The 17,787-nt window shown below is 41.6% G+C and overlaps 1 pseudogene; it reads right to left on the bottom strand.

The window, feature by feature from the left end:
* Positions 1-7,480: 7,480 nt before the first annotated feature.
* LOC117432758 (tripartite motif-containing protein 16-like) lies at positions 7,481-17,570 on the bottom strand (annotated as a pseudogene).
* Positions 17,571-17,787: the final 217 nt, after the last annotated feature.

The raw sequence follows: 17,787 nt of genomic DNA, 5'->3' as shown, positions 1-17,787 counted from the left end.
CTCCGTCTTTCGGGTGAGACGTTGTTGTGAGTGACTGCAGCTGATGTATAGTTCACACACCCTAGTCTCGTATCATGTAAAGCGCTGTGTGATGGGGGTCCACTATGAAAGGCGCTATATACAAATAAAGATTCTTATCATTGCATATTCAGGCAGCGCCGCTTCAGCCGTTGAGATTCGAACTCCTCCAGTTTGAATTGCCAGGTCGCGCTGCTCAGGGTCAGCGCCGCTGTGTTGTTTGTATATTTTTGTCTGTAAAACCAGCCTTTTAAAGGATCCAGGTAAGGGGTTCATCATTTGATTGACGCGGGGGAAGAGACAAAAGAAAAGGGGGCGATCTAAAAATGAAAATAATGAAGACGGCAAACAAACACAAAGCAGCGCCCGGCTACACATATATTTCTAAAGCCAAATCCATGTTAACTAAAGTATTCACGTTGCTAATGGTTATCCTGTGTAATAAATACGCCTTTCCTTACTCAAGTTTGCGATTTATTGTCTTCATGGATTCGAATTACATTAGCTGCGACAACTGATTTGGTTTGAACATAAATCTGTGATTATATGAATCTAACCAAAGAGTATTTTAGATTCTAACCAAAGCAAGACTATTTTTTTAAATCAACAAAATGTGTTTATAAACTAGAGAAGCTTAACTTTTTCAGTAAATGAAGAGGCTTGCGAACACGAAGCATTATTTTACAACGTATTGTTATCTGTTAATACAATTCAATGTAGCTGAATTCACGAGCTGTTGTTCAGTTAATATGTTGAACGTTTGGCTGCTCAGATCTGCCGTTTCTTAATATAGCAATGTTGGTGTGTAGAGATTGTATGTATTGTACGGATCTGTGCATTGTGTTTGTGTGCTGTCATTCCCGCTGTCTGTCTGTGTTTACCTGCTGTGTGTTTATTCCCTCCCCGCTGTATTCCGACGCTGTTTTGTGTATCTCTTGTGTGTGTATTCCCGTGTGTAATGTAACCCGCCTGCCTGTTTGTCTTCCCTGGTCTGTTAAGATTGGTTGTTTTCTGTCTGTGCCCATTGGTCCTAGTGTGCGGCTGAGGGCCAATGGGGTGTGCTGAGCTCTGGTTCCCTGATTTGAATAAGGGGCGGAGCTAAGGTTCTGTTCTGTTGTTGGTGAATAAAGTGTTAAATCCTGAGAAGCTGACGGAGCTGTGGACTCTGGTGCGTGCTGAGCTAGCGTCCAGAATAAAGGGAAGGATTTGAAGAAGAAGAAAGCGTGTCTCAGTGTTCAGCCTCCTGAGAAACACCACAATATATTAATATACAGCAATATTGTTTCTAATACTGTCCAGAATTATGTAAATTAGATTTTTTTTACCCAGTAAAACTATATCTACCCACATCTGAAACACCCTAATTTTTTAATTTGTTAACACAAATTATTTTTCTTCTAAGAAAAAAATAAAACAATATTATAGGCTGCTGTGAGTCTTGCCATGGATGAGAGAGGTCAGAATTTATTACGCAAATATTACAAATATGGGTGTGATTAGGTATGGGGTACTGTGAGGGTGTGCCGATACCCATAATAATTAAACACAAGAATCCAGATTATTATTATTATTATTATTATTATTATTATTATTATTATTATTATTATTATTATTATTATTATTATTATTATTATTCAATAAGAATGCTTCACTTCACATTAATTTGAATATAAACTCAATCTTACCTTTATTCAATTTACCAATATTAAATAGGGGTAAGCAAGATGAAACGCCCCCTCTATGGAAAAAGTAAGCGCGGCCCCGAAAGAACCGCGCATATTAATCTCGAGCCTCAGGCGCGCTCCCTTTCCCACACAGACACCAGCTTGCCACAGAGAGCAAGCAGACGCGTTACCTGCACTCCTTAAATCCAATGGGAAACACCATCTCTACGTCTGGTAAGTCGTGATCAGCGAAAGGGAATACCATGACCAAGCTCTCAGGTAGCCCCATTTGGGCCGTTTCTTTAGAAAGGGGTTCCTAGTTTATAAATTGTCCCTTCATGGGTCTAGCCCGCTCTTCGACCCCTCTTTCTGGAATTGGTCCCTTATTCAATTCTGCTGAGGTCTTGGGTCTCCAACGACCAGGGTTGCTCGGAGGAGCTCGAGCCAAATCATCTGCGGCAAGTTGACGCTCGACTAACGACACAAAGTCGTCTATATTGGAGGGGTCATTCTGGCCGATCCACTTCCTCAAAGGCCCCGGCATGGCCCTCATGTAGCAATCCATCACAATCAGTTTGACGACACGATATCCATTGTTCACGTCTGGCCCCAGCCAGTGTTGGGCGAGATGGATGAGGTCGAACATCTGGGAGCGAGGGGCTAGCGATGGGTTGAAGGTCCACACATGATATTTTTGAGCTTGCACTGCTGTAGTCACCCCGGCTCTGGCCAGGATCTCAGCCTTGTCATAATCCTTTGCGTCACTCAGTGGTAGATCATGGTAGGCTTTTTGCGTGTCTCCTGTCAAGAAGGGAGCGAGTATCCCTGCCCACTCGTCCCTGGTCCATTCTTCTCGGCTGGCAGTCCTCTCAAACGTGAGCAGAAAAGCTTCGATGTCATCCGCCCCCGTCATTTTATTCAGGACCTGGGTGGACCGGATATTGCTGTGGGTAGGGGTTTTTACGTTTCCGCGCTCCAGGCTCCTCATAATAGCCAGTCGCTCCTCTCTGGCTTCTTGGAGCAACGTTTCGTACTGACGGTTGGTTTCCTGTTGTACTAGGATATCTGCCTGTTGCAACTCTTGCATCTTCCGAGTGCTGTCTTGTTGTGCTGCCGTCGCATTCACGAGCGCACGGACAAGTGTGTTGGTGTCTGCCATATTTTCCTGTTTGGTTTATGTCTATTTGTTTGGTGTGGAAGCTAAATTGACATTCGGAGAGAGCACACAGGACGAAATCAATATAATAAACTGGTAAGTTTATTTATATTTAAACATGAATAATGAAAAACGAAAATAAACAAAAGAAAACCTGCCTTCTGGGCACTAACTGAACTGTTTTCTTTTCCCCATCTAGCCCTGGAGAAACTAACCTTCTAACAGATAAAAACAGTCACTTCGTGTTCGGACTACTGAGGGCAGTAGACTGGTATATTTCTTCATTATACTTTGGTGAAACTCAAATGGGGCCAGCAGGTGGCACTGTTCCCCAGAACAGTGCAGGAACACAGGTAGGTATTCCCAGTTGCCCTCTGGTGGACACCGGTCACAGTTGCAGCCTCACAGGTAAGTATAGACAGTCCACGTTTTGGCAACCCTCAATGAATTATCAATTTGTAATCCTTTGTCTGCTTCTCCAGGTTATTTAATTTTCCCCTTGCTGAAGGAGGGACCGCCTGTGGTCCACTCTTATCCCTGGAGCGGTGCTTTTTAACAGCCAGCCTGGTGTGTTCACAAATTACTCAACAAACTACAAAGTGTTGGCTTCCGTGGGTTTTTTCAAAACCAAATATTAACACTTTCGTTTCTATGTGTTTGTTCCAAACCAAATAATAAAACAGTCCTTAAACAGCTTCTGTGTGTTTTTTGCTCCAGAAATAATAACACAGTCTTTAAACACTAGCTTATGTGTGTTTGTTCAAGAGAAATAATAAAACAGTCCTTAACATGGTTATTTTCAGGTATCTGTTTCACACAGCACTCGCTCTCTATGTAAAGCCCTGGCGAGACATACGCACAGGGTTATACAAATATTCAGAGTCCCGGGTATTACCTTCCTCTGTAAATACACAGCGTGTCTTCTCCTGCTTGGTATTATCACCAGTAATTTATAACCCTGTCCCATATTTTTGGTTTTTAAGACCACAGGATATTTTAAATCACACTTTCCCCAGGAGGACAGTGCAGCTTGTAATTTTACTCGACTGTACCGATACATTCACAGCAGTCAATGTTAGGATAGCCCTGATCCAGTTGACTCGAGTAAGCAGGTTTCACTCAGCGGTGCAAACTTTCTTTTCACTTCAGCCAAACAGAGAGTAGCTTAAATGTCGTTTACCTCTCGGGTGCGGCTATCCAGGATGTAGTATTCACGGTGTTTTCTATTGCTCCTCGTAATCCTTTTCACGTCACCCACGATTCTTTAACACGTTATCTCTTTTAACCAAAACGTAGCTCTCACAAATCAATAAAACGGTTGTACTTGTCTGTAATACCTTATTCTATTCTACTTTTCAGAAGTCTTACGCAACCCAGTTGCGTCCTTCCTACACCCACACTTGTACACTCCGGGGGACCTTTTTATCATCAATTTCCCCTGCTACCAGGTCACCTGATCTCCTACTGCGCTCGCGCTTTTGGGAACTGAAGTTTTGTTTTGGTTTTCTTTTATATAAGGGAGAAATACCAGTTTCCCCACGTCCCTGGTACTACCTCCTCTTCCTATAACCTGACTATTCTTCACAGTATATGATTTTGCCAATTGTGTCTCTTAGTCATTTAACGTCCTCTTTGAATGTTCTCTTGCTGTTATAATATTGGAAAAACATTTTGGAATTGGTTTTAGCCCCCTTAGCAATATTGATTTCTATCTCTCTCTTGGCCTTTCTAACTTCCTTTTTGACTTGTGTTTGCAGTTCCAAGTACTCTTTCTGTGTACTGTGTTTTTGGTCCCTTTTTAACGCTCTGAAAAGTGCCTTTTTTCCGCTGAATATTTTTTTAAATTGATCTATTAAACCATTTTGGCCATTTTTTTAAAATTTAGATTTGTCTACTTTTAGGATGTAATTGTTTTGAGCCTCTAGTACTACATTTTTTAAAAAAACAGCCATCCCTTTTCTGTGGATGTTTTCTCTATTTTACTCCAATCTACTTCTGTTAGTCTCTGTTTCATACCTTCATAGTTTGCTTTTCTAAAATTGTAAACCTTAGCTTTAGTCATTACTTTGGGGGTTTTAAAAACACTTCAAATGAGACTATTTTGTGGTTTGAGTTTGCAAATGACTCTCTGACCTCTGTTTTAGTTATTATGTCTTCGTTATTTGAAAAGACTAAATCAAGGCATGCCTCCCCTCTAGTCGGTGCCTTGACAAATTGCGTTAGGAAGCAGTCATTTGTCATTTCCACCATTTCAATTTCGTCCATCGTGCTCCCCACCAGGTTCTCCCATTTTATACGGGGGAAGTTGAAATCCCCCATTAGTATGGCTTTTCCTTTTCTACATGCATTTCTAATGTCATTGTATAAAAGATTATTTTGCTCAGCGTCTGAATTTGGCAGTCTATAGCATGCTCCTATTATTATGCCCTTTGAATTTTTGTCCATTATTCTGACCCATATTGATTCAGCGTTGTTTTCTTTGTCCAGATTTAACACCTGGGCTTCAAGACTATTTCTTATGTATAGCGCTACCCCTCTGCCTCTTCTGTCCTGCCTGTCTTTCCTATATAGTATGTACCCACTAATATTATATTCGTCTCCATCACTCTCAGACAACCAAGTTCCTGTAACACCTATCACGTCGTAGTCAAGTGAAGTGAGGGTTTGATCTTACTGGACATTCGTGCACATTTACAAAAGAGACTGAACTGCTCCCTCCCTCACGGCCTGAGAGAAAGGATGCTCCCTCCAGTCCAGGGCAGGCTTGAGGCATGGAGACTGAACTGCTCCCTCCCTCACCCCCTAACAGAAAGGGTGCTCCCTCCAGCCCAGGGCAGGCTAGAGGCATGGAGACTGAACTGCTCCCTCCCTCACCCCCCTAAGAGAAAGGGTGCTCCCTCCGGTCCAGGGAAAGGCTTGAGGCATGGAGACTGAACCAATCCCTCCCTCACCCCCTAAGAGAAAGGGTGCTCCCTCCAGCCCAGGGCAGGCTAGAGGCATGGAGACTGAACTGCTCCCTCCCTCACCCCCTGAGAGAAAGGGTGCTCCCTCCAGTCCAGGGCAGGCTTGAGGCATAGAGACTGAACTGCTCCCTCCCCCCCTCACCCCCCTAAGAGAAAGGTTGTCCCAGAGTAAAAGAACAGCAAAGTGTAATACAGCACAGTGAAATCTAAAACATAGTGATGCACGGTGAAGCACAGAGAGGTCTGTTAAAGCATAGGAAAGCATTGTAAAGCAGAGAGGTCTGGTAAAGCATAGGGAGAGCATTGTAAAGCACAGAGAGATGTGTTAAAGCACATTAAAGCATTGTAATGCACAGAGAGGTGTGGTAAAGCATAGGCAAGCATTGTAAAGCACAGAGAGGTCTGGTAAAGCCTGATAAAGAACAAACCATGGTAAACTAACACTTATATAAGCTCCTTGTAGTAAGAGCACAGGAAAGTGTAATACAGCACAGTCTAAAAATCCTGAGTGTCCAAGGGCTGAGTGTGACTGTTTGATAGACGACTGTGAAATTCAATAGAGAAGCAAGATGGTCCCGCAGCAGGCCAATAGCTTAAGGGTATGATGAGTTTATTTTATAAAGACGCTGCCCACTCACCCTTCAGAAGCACAGATACTCTCAGCAGCCTTAGATCAGATGTTGCATCATTTCAGTTATAAATCGAAACACACAATGTAATGTAATTTTCCTTTTTTCTCTCTGGTGTGGGTGCACCGCTACGCCCTCCACAAGATTCACTCCTGGTGCAGCAGCTATTAGTTTGTAATTAGTTTTATTCAAAGTTTCCAGTAAAATATGCAGTTATTGCAATATTATAACAAACTATGATGACATCAAGTCGATTACTAATACAGCCATTCAACTTCTTCAAAGTTAACTTAAGATACATATTATAAATAAACACGTTCATTTTAAGTACGCCTATTTCATTCCTCTTTTAATATTCAGTACGGGGACTTACTTAATATTCATGAGAAAGGACGAGACGGGCAGTCGCGTTCTGCATGACATAATTTTGGCGCTTCCGAAAAGAGAAGCACATTTTTAATCCAGCATCATATCAACACAGAAAGCCTGGGTTTTATTTTCAGCCACTAGATGGCAGTATAAACCCATTGTTTTGGGTAGGTCCTCATGGAAATCTGCAGTCAAATCTCCTAAAATCTGCAGAGAAAAGCACGTTCATCTGCAAAGACCTTGTCAAATTCTGTGGCAAAGACTTTTTAATGACAAACAGTGTTAATGAGTATTAATAAATAAGAAAAAGTCACAGTTAATCAAATTATTTTTTTTTTTATTAAATCACAATCTGAAAAAATAAACAGAACAAACATTTTATGGAAATAAAAGAACAAAAACACACATACAATAAAGCAAACTTAAGTTCACTTTTTTAAAAACTGTTACAGCACTGACTATTGGATGCCATTTTTTAAAATATATATTAAACATAACAATTCTTAAAAAATAAATTAAATACAGTTATTTCGTATGAAATCCATTCGTTGCTAAAACAAGTAATTCACCTTGTTTCATTCTGCAGGTGGCACAGTTTTACCCCCTAACTTTCATCCAAAGTTGTGTCAGATTGAACATTCCCTTCATCCGAGGAGTGGAGAGGACAGACAGGGAGTCAATACAAAGGGTTTCTTACAACACAAAACAGTCTAATTCAGCTGGCAGATTGTTACAGAGGAATCATAATAACGAAGCCAAAACCCAGGATAGAGCGGCTCAGTGAATGTGGTTTGGAATCTGTGCAGGAGGGTCATTGTGTCAGAGACGCCATAAAATGACAGAGTGTTGGCATTAAAGTCCAGATACACCCCTATTCTGGGGGAGTGGGGGGCAGTTATTGCAGTTTTATTTTTATTGTGCAAGGCAGTGTAACTGGAACCAGAGCAGTCCAAACTCCATGACTTGTCATTGTATCCAAGGAGACAGGAATGATCCCATCCTTTCCTGCTGATTCCATTAAATGTGACTCCTATATAAGCCCCTCCCCCACTGCACTCAATCTCCCAGTAACAGCGAGTCCTAGACAAACCCTCTCTGCAAAGCACTTGGGGCCAGCTCTCAAATCTCTCTGTGTGATCAGGATATCTCCGGGTCTCTCTCCTCCATGTCACCTTTCTGTTCCCTTCAGACAGACAGAGCTCTCTATACGCTGCGTTGGGGTCCAGCGTGAGCTGACAGGAATCTGATTGAAGAGAAGAGGACGGGTAGAGGAGAGAGACAGTTAGAAAAGTCAAATCACTGAGAAAATCAACAGTCATTGTCTGCTGCATCCTCAAATCACTCCCTCCCCCCTGCTTCATCAGTCCCTGCTCCCTCATCTCTCCTCCCTCCTCTATGCTCCCTCCTCCCTAATCTCTCCTCCCTGATCTCTTCTCCCTGCTTCCTCCTCCCTCTATGGTCCCTGCTCTATGGTCCCTCCTCTTTGTTCCCTCCTCCATGCTCCCTCTTCTCTCCTCCCTCCTTCCTGCTCCCTCTATGCTCCCACCTCCCTCCTGTATGTTCCCTCCTCTCTGCTCCCACTTCTCTCTATACTCCCTCCTCTCTCCTGTATGCTCCCTCCTCCCTGCTGTATGCTTCCTCCCTGCTCCCTCATCCCTCCTGTATGCTCCCTCCTCCCTCTTCCCTGTTCCCTCCACCTCTATGCTCCCTCCTCCCTGCTCCCTCCTGTATGCTCCCTACTGCTCCTTCCTCCCTGCTGCTTCTACTCTAATCCATGCTCCCTGCTCCTTCCTCCCTGCTCCATGTTCCATCCTGTCTCCTCCGTCCTCCGTCCTCCATGCTATTTTATAGACAAGTATATCTAGACTGTGATAATTAAGGTTGATAATCAATAGATTTGATCTATAATTCTTACTTTAGATTTATTTCTGACTTTGGATAAGTTCTCTCTCTTTTATAAACTGCTGCTTTTTATTAAAGAGTTCATAAGGACCTTTTTATTTTATTGTGTTACATGTTCCCATGTGTTGCTACAACTGTTTACATAAGATCTCAGAACTACATTTCCCATCATCCTCCTGCTCAAATGTGTAATTGAGATGGAATTACCAGTGAGCAGGAGGATGATGGGAAATGTAGTTCTGAGAGGTCCATGCCGGTCCGCGGGAAGCCATCTTGAGGCAGGGAATGCAATTTAAAAAGTTTAAAAAGTGGTCAAAATGTATATATACTAAAATAATAATAATAATACACACACCTTACGTAAACAGTTTTAGCAACACAAGGGAACACGTAACACAATAAAATACAAAGGACCTTATGTACCCTTTAAGCCGTCTTGCTGTTTGATTGTTTTGTTCATTATAATTCCTCAATCTTATCAAACTTCTTCAATTGGAACTAATCAAATGCAGCTCTGCATACAATTACAGTTCACTTAATGTTCCTACAGGGTATGTGTTGCCATTTTACCCACTCAGACCCCTTGCTTACTAAATATCTTCAATAGAATATCATCCACTCTTCATATATCTGTCTAATATTTTAATGAGCAATCCATCCCACAAGTGCAGCGATACTGCAATATACATTTACTACCAGCACAGGATGACTGGGAGGGATAGCTGTTCATTTTACCCCACAACTGGTTTCACATGCATTGTACATGTATTAAAAGATGGGATGATTATCTATTCAGGGATACCAAGATATTTAGGGAGAGAAAGGTCTGAGTGGAAAAACAGGCAACAAATGCCCCACCCCCCAGTCATTCTGCATGTATTCATCTTAAGCGACACTTGTTGGAGAGGAGTGTAGATTAATGGCTTCACAATTAGTAATAAATAATAATAATTGCTTCCCTCAAGGTCCACCCCTCCCTGTTCTGTAGTGTTAGCTCTTCTCACAATGGAGTGACACATCTTTCAATCAAATGTTTCAGTGAAAACAGACTTACATTTTAAAAACTCAGCTCTGTTCCTTAGCTCTGGAGCCTGCAGACTGTAAACTGCATCTTCATTCACTGGGCAGAAAAAAGAGAAATAGGATTGAAACATACAACAGTCATTGCCTGCCCCATCCTAAAATCCCTCCCTCCTCCCTTCATCATCAGTCCGTTCCCAGCTCCCTGCTCCCCCTGCCTGCTCCCTCCTTCCTCCTCCATCCTCCCCCTGCCTGCTCCCTCCTCCCTCGTCCCTGCTCCCCCCTGCCAGCTCCCTCCTCCATCCTCCCTGCTTCGTCCGCTCCTGCTCCCTCCTCCATCATTCCTGCTTCCTCCTCCTTGCTCTCTCCTCCATCCTCCCTGTTCCCTCCTCCCACCTCCTTCCTCCATCCTCCATGCTCCCTCCTCCCTGCTCCACCAGTTATCAGATGTTATTTTGGTGTTTTGGTGCGAACAGCCAATAATACAACCGTTTCCACCCTTTCTGTGTTTTCATTGGTCAGATTATATGTCAGTCACATAGCCGGGGGAAACTGCTTAATGTGAGCTGAAGCAATCGTAAAACTTCATCACTGTGAGCCGCAGTGGGACGTTATTATAGTTTAAAAATAATGTTAATACACACTGACACACACACACACACACACAAATAATATAAATAATAATATGTTTTTATATTTCTGATAAATAAAACTAAATAATAATAATAATAATAATAATAATAATAATAATAATAATAATAATAATTGGTGTTACACTTATGGAGCACCGTTTCAAACCCAGAGATACCAAAGTGCTGGGATGTGAATCTGCCCTCACAGAAACGAACATATATAGACATGATTTTATTTTTTTTAATATCTCTTTATACATTATTCAGCTTCGTGTGATTATTATTCTTTAGCAGCGTCCTGTAAGGTGTCTGTACGTAGGGTTACCATGTGGCTCCAGATTAACCGGACGCTGTGAGACAAAACGGGATTTCAAACTTGCCCCTACATTGAATTAAATGAAGGTGTAAATGAACCATCCTTAGCTAGAATTAAGAATGGTGAATGTACGCGTATGTTATTAATGTAGTTATAACGTTATATTAACTGGAGAGCAGCTTTTTTCAATTCGGCTCATCCACGGTCACATGACACCGGAAACACGTGCTCATTAATCCCAGCAGCAGAGTGCGTCCCCCAGCGCGAGCTCCCGTCAAAGTGTCAAACAGCAACACATCCCACAATCCTCTCGGGAGCGCTTGATAAAGAAACCCGTCCAGCCCTCCCTGATCAATCCAAGAGAAACCCGCGTTTCCAACATCGGAACCACCTCGGCAACAGCCGCTCCGCATCCCATCTGAGGACAGAGCTGCATTTCCATGAGGGAGTCACCGCGAACATGGAGAAACCGGACACCCGAAAAATCAACCGGACCCACACCAACGGGCTTTGAAATACACTCTGATTCGGACTGAAGGGAATCCACTTCACACAAAAAGGGTTCACAGAAATGTGAGCAAACACAACCACCCTCAGAACAAACCCGTGAACACAGAAATGGCAAAATAGAAATGTGAAAGCGCGTCATTTTAACACGCTCCCTAACAATTGCCACGGAAACCCTGACGACAAAAAAACAAAACAGGAATGAAGAAGAATTCAGCTCCACAACACCTGAAAAACTACAGGAAACGTTAGCTTATTATCATAAGAGTTTCTTTCTTTAAACTTATTTTTATTTATTTATTTTGTTAAAGAGGTTGATACCCATTTCGTGCTTGAAAGGGAACGTGCTGTTTTTAAGTTACAAGTTCAAAGTGTTCTCTTTGGTTGCAGTCGCGTATCACTCCTAGTACAGACCACAGCAATTGCGGGTTTCTCTGTACTGTCTCATACAATGCAAACCATATTTTAAACTGTATTCACGTTATCAAAGTTGTTGCTATTTTAAATACAATTATTTATGGAGTTCACTAGAGATTATAAAAAATACTGCATGGGGAGTAATTAGTTTCTCAACGACATTGCAAAAATGTGTCATTTCTGTGCTCACATCGTGGTTTATAACTTTGCTATATCTTGCATGACACAGTTTTTCTTTTTATATCCCATGTATAAAAAGAAGCTTCTTCTGAATAGCAGAGTAATCTAGTTAAATTTACATAAATATAAACGCTGATAAACTTTGATAAGCGTTTCCCCAGTTCACATCAGTAGAGACAAACGCATTTGAATAACGTTTAAAATGGGAAATGAAGGATCGCACCTAATTTAACCCGTCACAATTCACACAATTCACCTACTCCCTCATCTCTGCTGCATGCTCCCTGCTGCATCCTCACTCCTCCTTTTTCCCTCCTCCCTCTGTGCTCCCTCCTTCCTGCTACCTCCTCCATGCTCCCTCCTTACTGCTCCCTCCTTCCTTCTTCCTCTATGCTCCCACCTCAATTTTCTTTGCTCCGTGCACAGTGCTACATTTTCCCTGCTATCTTCTCCATGCTCTCTCTTCCCTGTTCCCTACTCCCTGCACCCTTCATTCTCCCTGCTCCCTCCTCTATGCTCCATCCTCCCTATTCCCTCCTCCCTCTCCTCTGATCCCTCCTCTATGCTCCCTGCTCCCTCCTCCCTCCATTTTGCTCGCTCCTCTATGCTCCCTGCTATTTTATAGTCAAGTATATTTAGACTGTGATGTTTAAGGTTGATAATCAATGGATTATATTTGATTATAATTTATTTGTGACTTTGGATAAGTTCTCTCTTTTTATTTTTCTGTCTTCAATAAACTGCTGCTGCTATTAATTAAACCCTCTTGCTGTTTGATTGTTTTGTTTATTATAATTCCTTCATCTTATCAAACTTCTTCAATTGGAACCCATCAAATGCAGCTCTACATACAATTACAGTTCACTTAATGTTCCTACAGGGTATGTGTTGCCATTTTACCCACTCAGACCCCTTGCTTACTAAATATCTTCAATAGAATATCATCCACTCTTCATATATCTGTCTAATATTTTAATGAGCAATCCATCCCACAAGTGCAGTGATACTGCAATATACATTTACTACCAGCACAGGATGACTGGGAGGGATAGCTGTTCATTTTACCCCACAACTGGTTTCACATGCATTATACATGTATTAAAAGATGGGATGATTATCTATTCAGGGATACCAAGATATTTAGGGAGAGAAAGGTCTGAGTGGAAAAACAGGCAACAAATGCCCCTCCCCCAGTCATTCTGCATGTATTCATCTGAACCAATACTTGTTGGAGAGGAGTGTAGATTAATGGCTTCACAATTACTAATAAATAATAATAATTGCTGCCCTCAAGCTCCACCCCTCGCTGTTCTGTAGTGTTAGCTCTTCTCACAATGGAGTGACACATCTTTCAATCAAATGTGTCAGTGAAAACAGACTTACATTTTAAAAACTCAGCTCTGTTCCTTGGCCCTGGAGCATGCAGACTGTAAACTGCAACTTCATTAACTGGGCAGAAAAAAGAGAGAAATAGAACGTGGATTAATACACAAACACAAGACTCCAAACAGCAATCTGAAAAGAAACAAGGCTTATCCACGGCATTTCAAGATGTAAAAATCTGTACTTCAAGATGTTCACGATTACAATGAATATGTATTCCTTCCGTATCGGTGCAGCAGCCACCGTCAATGTGAACATGTCTGCCACTGCACTGGAGTCTTGTGTTCCTTCCTCTCCATCACATATCTTTACCCATCAGTACGGTGTCCATATTAGGACACAATTGTGCATCAAACATACAGCAGTCATTGTCTGCTCCATCCTCACATCACTCCCTCCTCCCTGCTCCCTCCCCCTGTTTCATCAGTCCCTGTTGTCTGTATTCCCTGCTCCCTCCTTCCATGTTTTCTCCCCCCTGTTGCCTCCTCTCTCTTCCATGCTCCCTCCTCCCTGCTCCCTCCTCCTTCCCTGCTCCCTCCTCCATGCTTCCTCCTCCCTGCGCCTTCGTCCATGCTTTCTCCTTCCTGCTCCCTGCTCCCTCCTCCATTTAACATCCTCCCTGCTCATTCTTCCCTGTTGCCTCCTTCCTTCCTCCTCCATGCTCCCTCCTCCCTGCTGCAATATTCATATAGCCAACAATCTGCAAGAGGTCTTTATTAATGTCTTGCAAGTCCTGCCCCTCCTCAAGCCATGGTCTCTTTGAGAAATCTCTACCAAAGGAATCTATTTCACACCAACCTGTTTTGGATATTTTGACTAATTCCCCCTTGCAGAAGTCATCAATATGGTCTTTAAGTTCAGATACAGCTTTCCTCACAGCCACAAAAGAGATCTCTGTATTGACAGTAAAGCTGGGTAGGTCTCCAGCTTCAGGAGGGACACAGAGAGGCTGGAAATTCTACAACAGGAAAGTGGAGAAAAGGAGTTTTCAGTGAAACAGAATGGGGTCCAAAACATTCCTTGGGAAAAGAAAGGATTCATTCAATTGGAGAGGTCTGTCTGAAACTGTCCCAGTTACGGACTTGAGATTTTCTAACAAGCAGTGATGTTACCTGTAGAAAATGGATGTGATCCTCTGTCTCTGAAAGCTGTTTCAGCTCAGCGTTTCTCCTCCTTAGCTCAGCAATCTCCTGCTCCAGTTTCTTCATGCGTCCTTCAGCCTGATTCACTGCTTCTCGTTAGCTCCAATCAGCTGAATAACCTCAGTGTGGATCTTCTCAATAGATCGGATCAGCTCAGTAAAGATCTTCTCAATTTCCTTTATTTCTATGCATGCAGATCTCTGCGTGAAAGAACACAGTAGAGGAGACATGGTTAGAATTGATATCAACAACACATCAGGCATAGACAGTAAACTTCTGTAGATGTGTTCCAGTCCAATAATAATAATAATAATAATAATAATAATAATAATAATAATAATAATAACCTCCTCTTCTCAATACCCACCTTCAGTGACTTCACAGTCTGTTTCAGATCCTCAATTTCTTTCAGTCTCTCCTGGATTCTCTGTTGTATTTCTGTCTGTGTCTCTCCCAGCTGCTTCTGTGTAGAAACAGAGTGACACAGTGACATTTTTGACAGGGCATTGAGTGATATCCTGTCACACTCAATACAGACTATTTCAGAGCAGGCTGTGTTTTCACACCTCTCTCCCCTTCATATGGAGTTAGATTAACGATACACACATTATGCAAACAGATATCCTAAGGGTCGAATGCACCAGCGTGGATTAACCACTAACCCAGATTAAATCAAGGATTATATTTGAATCATGTTACACAAAACTTTAAACCAAGATTAATATGTAATCCTTGTTTAAAATTAATCCAAGGTTAAACATTTAAAAGATTAAATATAATGAAAGTGCACCACTCATTTTAATCCATGTTTAAATGTGATAGCTGAATTAAATTTAAACCTTCATTAGAGGTGGTTTAAACTTGGACAAAGGCAGCAATTTCAGACAAGAAGTGTGTATAGTAGTAAGATACAATACCATCTAGTGCACAGCTGCCAGCAATATGAAAAGACACTTGATCCACAGTAGGTGTCCACTAGATGGTGCTGTTTCATACTAGTAACAGTGAATGATGTCTGATCTAGCATGTGTTACATGTTTGTTTTGTTAAGCACCTAGGAAACTGAAGCAGCTTTCTCTTTAATGGATATTTAGGGCTTCTGATTTCCGTTTTTAATCGATAAGCACAGATAAAACAGCACTGATACAAAACAATGAAATCAGTGTAAAAAATGCCTAAATACACAAAATCCCCAGAAGACCCATGACCAGAAGGACTTCACTGTGGAAGAGAGCAAAGGAAAGAGAGGACTAGTAGGGTGGTCGAAAGAAAATGTAGATTTTAACAAACAAAATCCAAAATAGCTTATTAAATTTCATTTTAAACTAACTTAAACATATCTGTTTAAGATTAATATGATATTGTATATCATATTAATATTGTATATTATATTAATCTTGTATATTATTAATATTATTAATTTATATCATAGCAGATGTCCTTATCCAGGGTGACTTACAATTGTTACAATATATAACTTTATTTTTTACATACAATTACCCATTTATACAGTTGGGTTTTTACTGGAGCAATCTAGGTAAAGTATTTTGCTCAAGGGTACAGCAGCAGTGTCCCCCACCTGGGATTGAACTCACGACCCTCCGGTCAAGAGTCCAGAGCGCTAACCACTACTCCATATAATATTAATCTTGATCTTTTCTGCTTTTTTAAATTAGGTGATTGACTTTTCTGGGAATGTCATTTTTAAAAAGTTTAATGTCTTAAACAATGAAACTGATCTATGATTTTATTAAGTTGCAAGATATATATATATATATATATATATATATATATATATATATATATATATATATATATATAAAACACTAAGAATATAAATCATGCTAATTTTACACTACAAATTCCAATGCACCACAAAAAAGCTGAACAAATCCTTCTTACCCTGTGAGGCAGGGCTGAGGTCCTGCATGTGTAAACAGTGTGTTTTTGTTTGATTGTAAATAATGTTTTTGATAATCAAGTGTGTGCTAGATATGGCAGGGCATATTAAAATCCAGGTGTGAAATGTGGCCAGGTGTTAATTGATTAATTGATTATCGCTTAGACCCGGCCACATGCTGAAAAAGGGTCTGAAAACCAGTTTCTTGGTTCTACAAGCTGGGATACAGACTCTCTGGGAAGGAGAGTGTTGCTGTAGGATCCTCAGGACTGGGTGTGTTAACCAGGGTGAGAAAAACACAAGAGGAAAAATGTACCTCTGATCACTGTGTGAGTTAACCAGGATCGCTAGCACTGGAAGGAATAGGGAACAAGTTTAGGGGATTTTAATCCCACCCAAATCTAGAGAGGAGGTGTCAGGGAGACTGTTCCTGGAGTGGGACCTCCTTTCTTGTTTGGTCAGCTTTTATTTTCTAGCTGTTTCCGAGCAGTGTTTTGTTTTGAATGTTTTGTATTTTTGTATCAAGAAAACCTTCTGTGTCTCTCCTGTCAATCAGCGATAGCCACACCCAGTAACAACACCCCTGTTACACCCTGAAATACATTGTAGTACATTATAGTTTAGAAAGAGCAATTAAAAAACTATGGCTCTTTAAATAGCTCTTAATATACAATTAAAATCTGATCTAATGTGAATTTGTGTAACCTAGTAAACAGACATGTTAAATATCCCTGGGAATTCTTATCTTCTAGGATAGCTACAAGGAAATGGTTGAAACCCTTACCTGTTTCCAAGTCCTTTCTGCCTCAGCTGAGACTGTGTCATGGCTCTTGTGTTCCTTGTCTGCACACAGCCAGCAAATACACGTCTGATCAGTTCTGCAGAACCCCTCCAAAAGCTTTTGGTGTTCAGCACAAAGCTTCTGCTCCAGATTTCCAATTGCATTGATCAGCTTGTGCCTCTTGAAAGCAGCAACTTCACTGTGAGACTTGATGTGTGTTTCACAGTAAGAGGCCAGGCACGTCAAACAGGATTTCAAAGCTTTGAACTTTCTCCCAGTGCAGAAATCACACGGCACATCTCCAGGTCCAGCATAACTTTGAGCAGGAGGAGGATTGAGTCCTGACTTCTTTAATTTCTCCACAACTTCAGCCAGCATGGTGTTTCTGCGCAGAACAGGCCTTGGGGTAAAGGTCTCTCTGCACTGGGGGCACCTGTAGACACCTGTATGATCAGTCTCATCCCAGCAGTTCTTAATACACCCCATACAGTAACTGTGTCCACATGGAATAGCGACTGGGTCCTTCAATATCTCCAGACACACTAAACAGCTAAACTGGTTATGTGCTACCAGAATATTCGCTTCTGCCATTACTGCTGCAGTGAGACAGAGAGACTGACGATTTCACAAGAAACGAAAGTTCACTGCGCTGATTTCCTGGAATTGAGTAAAGCTCTAAAATGTGGGGTTTGGGACTGAGGCCAGGTTTAGACAAGCAGGGGGAGCAGAAACTGCTGAATCAGATACTCTATGAAACTGTTTCTAAATCCCCCAACAAATATTACAATGTTATGATTAGGAATGAAAC

This window comes from Acipenser ruthenus, chromosome 52 (assembly GCF_902713425.1).
Source record: "Acipenser ruthenus chromosome 52, fAciRut3.2 maternal haplotype, whole genome shotgun sequence".
Classification (NCBI taxonomy): Eukaryota; Metazoa; Chordata; class Actinopteri; order Acipenseriformes; family Acipenseridae; genus Acipenser; species Acipenser ruthenus.
The sequence above is the reverse complement of the archived record's forward strand: the minus strand, read 5'-3'. Positions and strand labels throughout refer to the sequence as shown.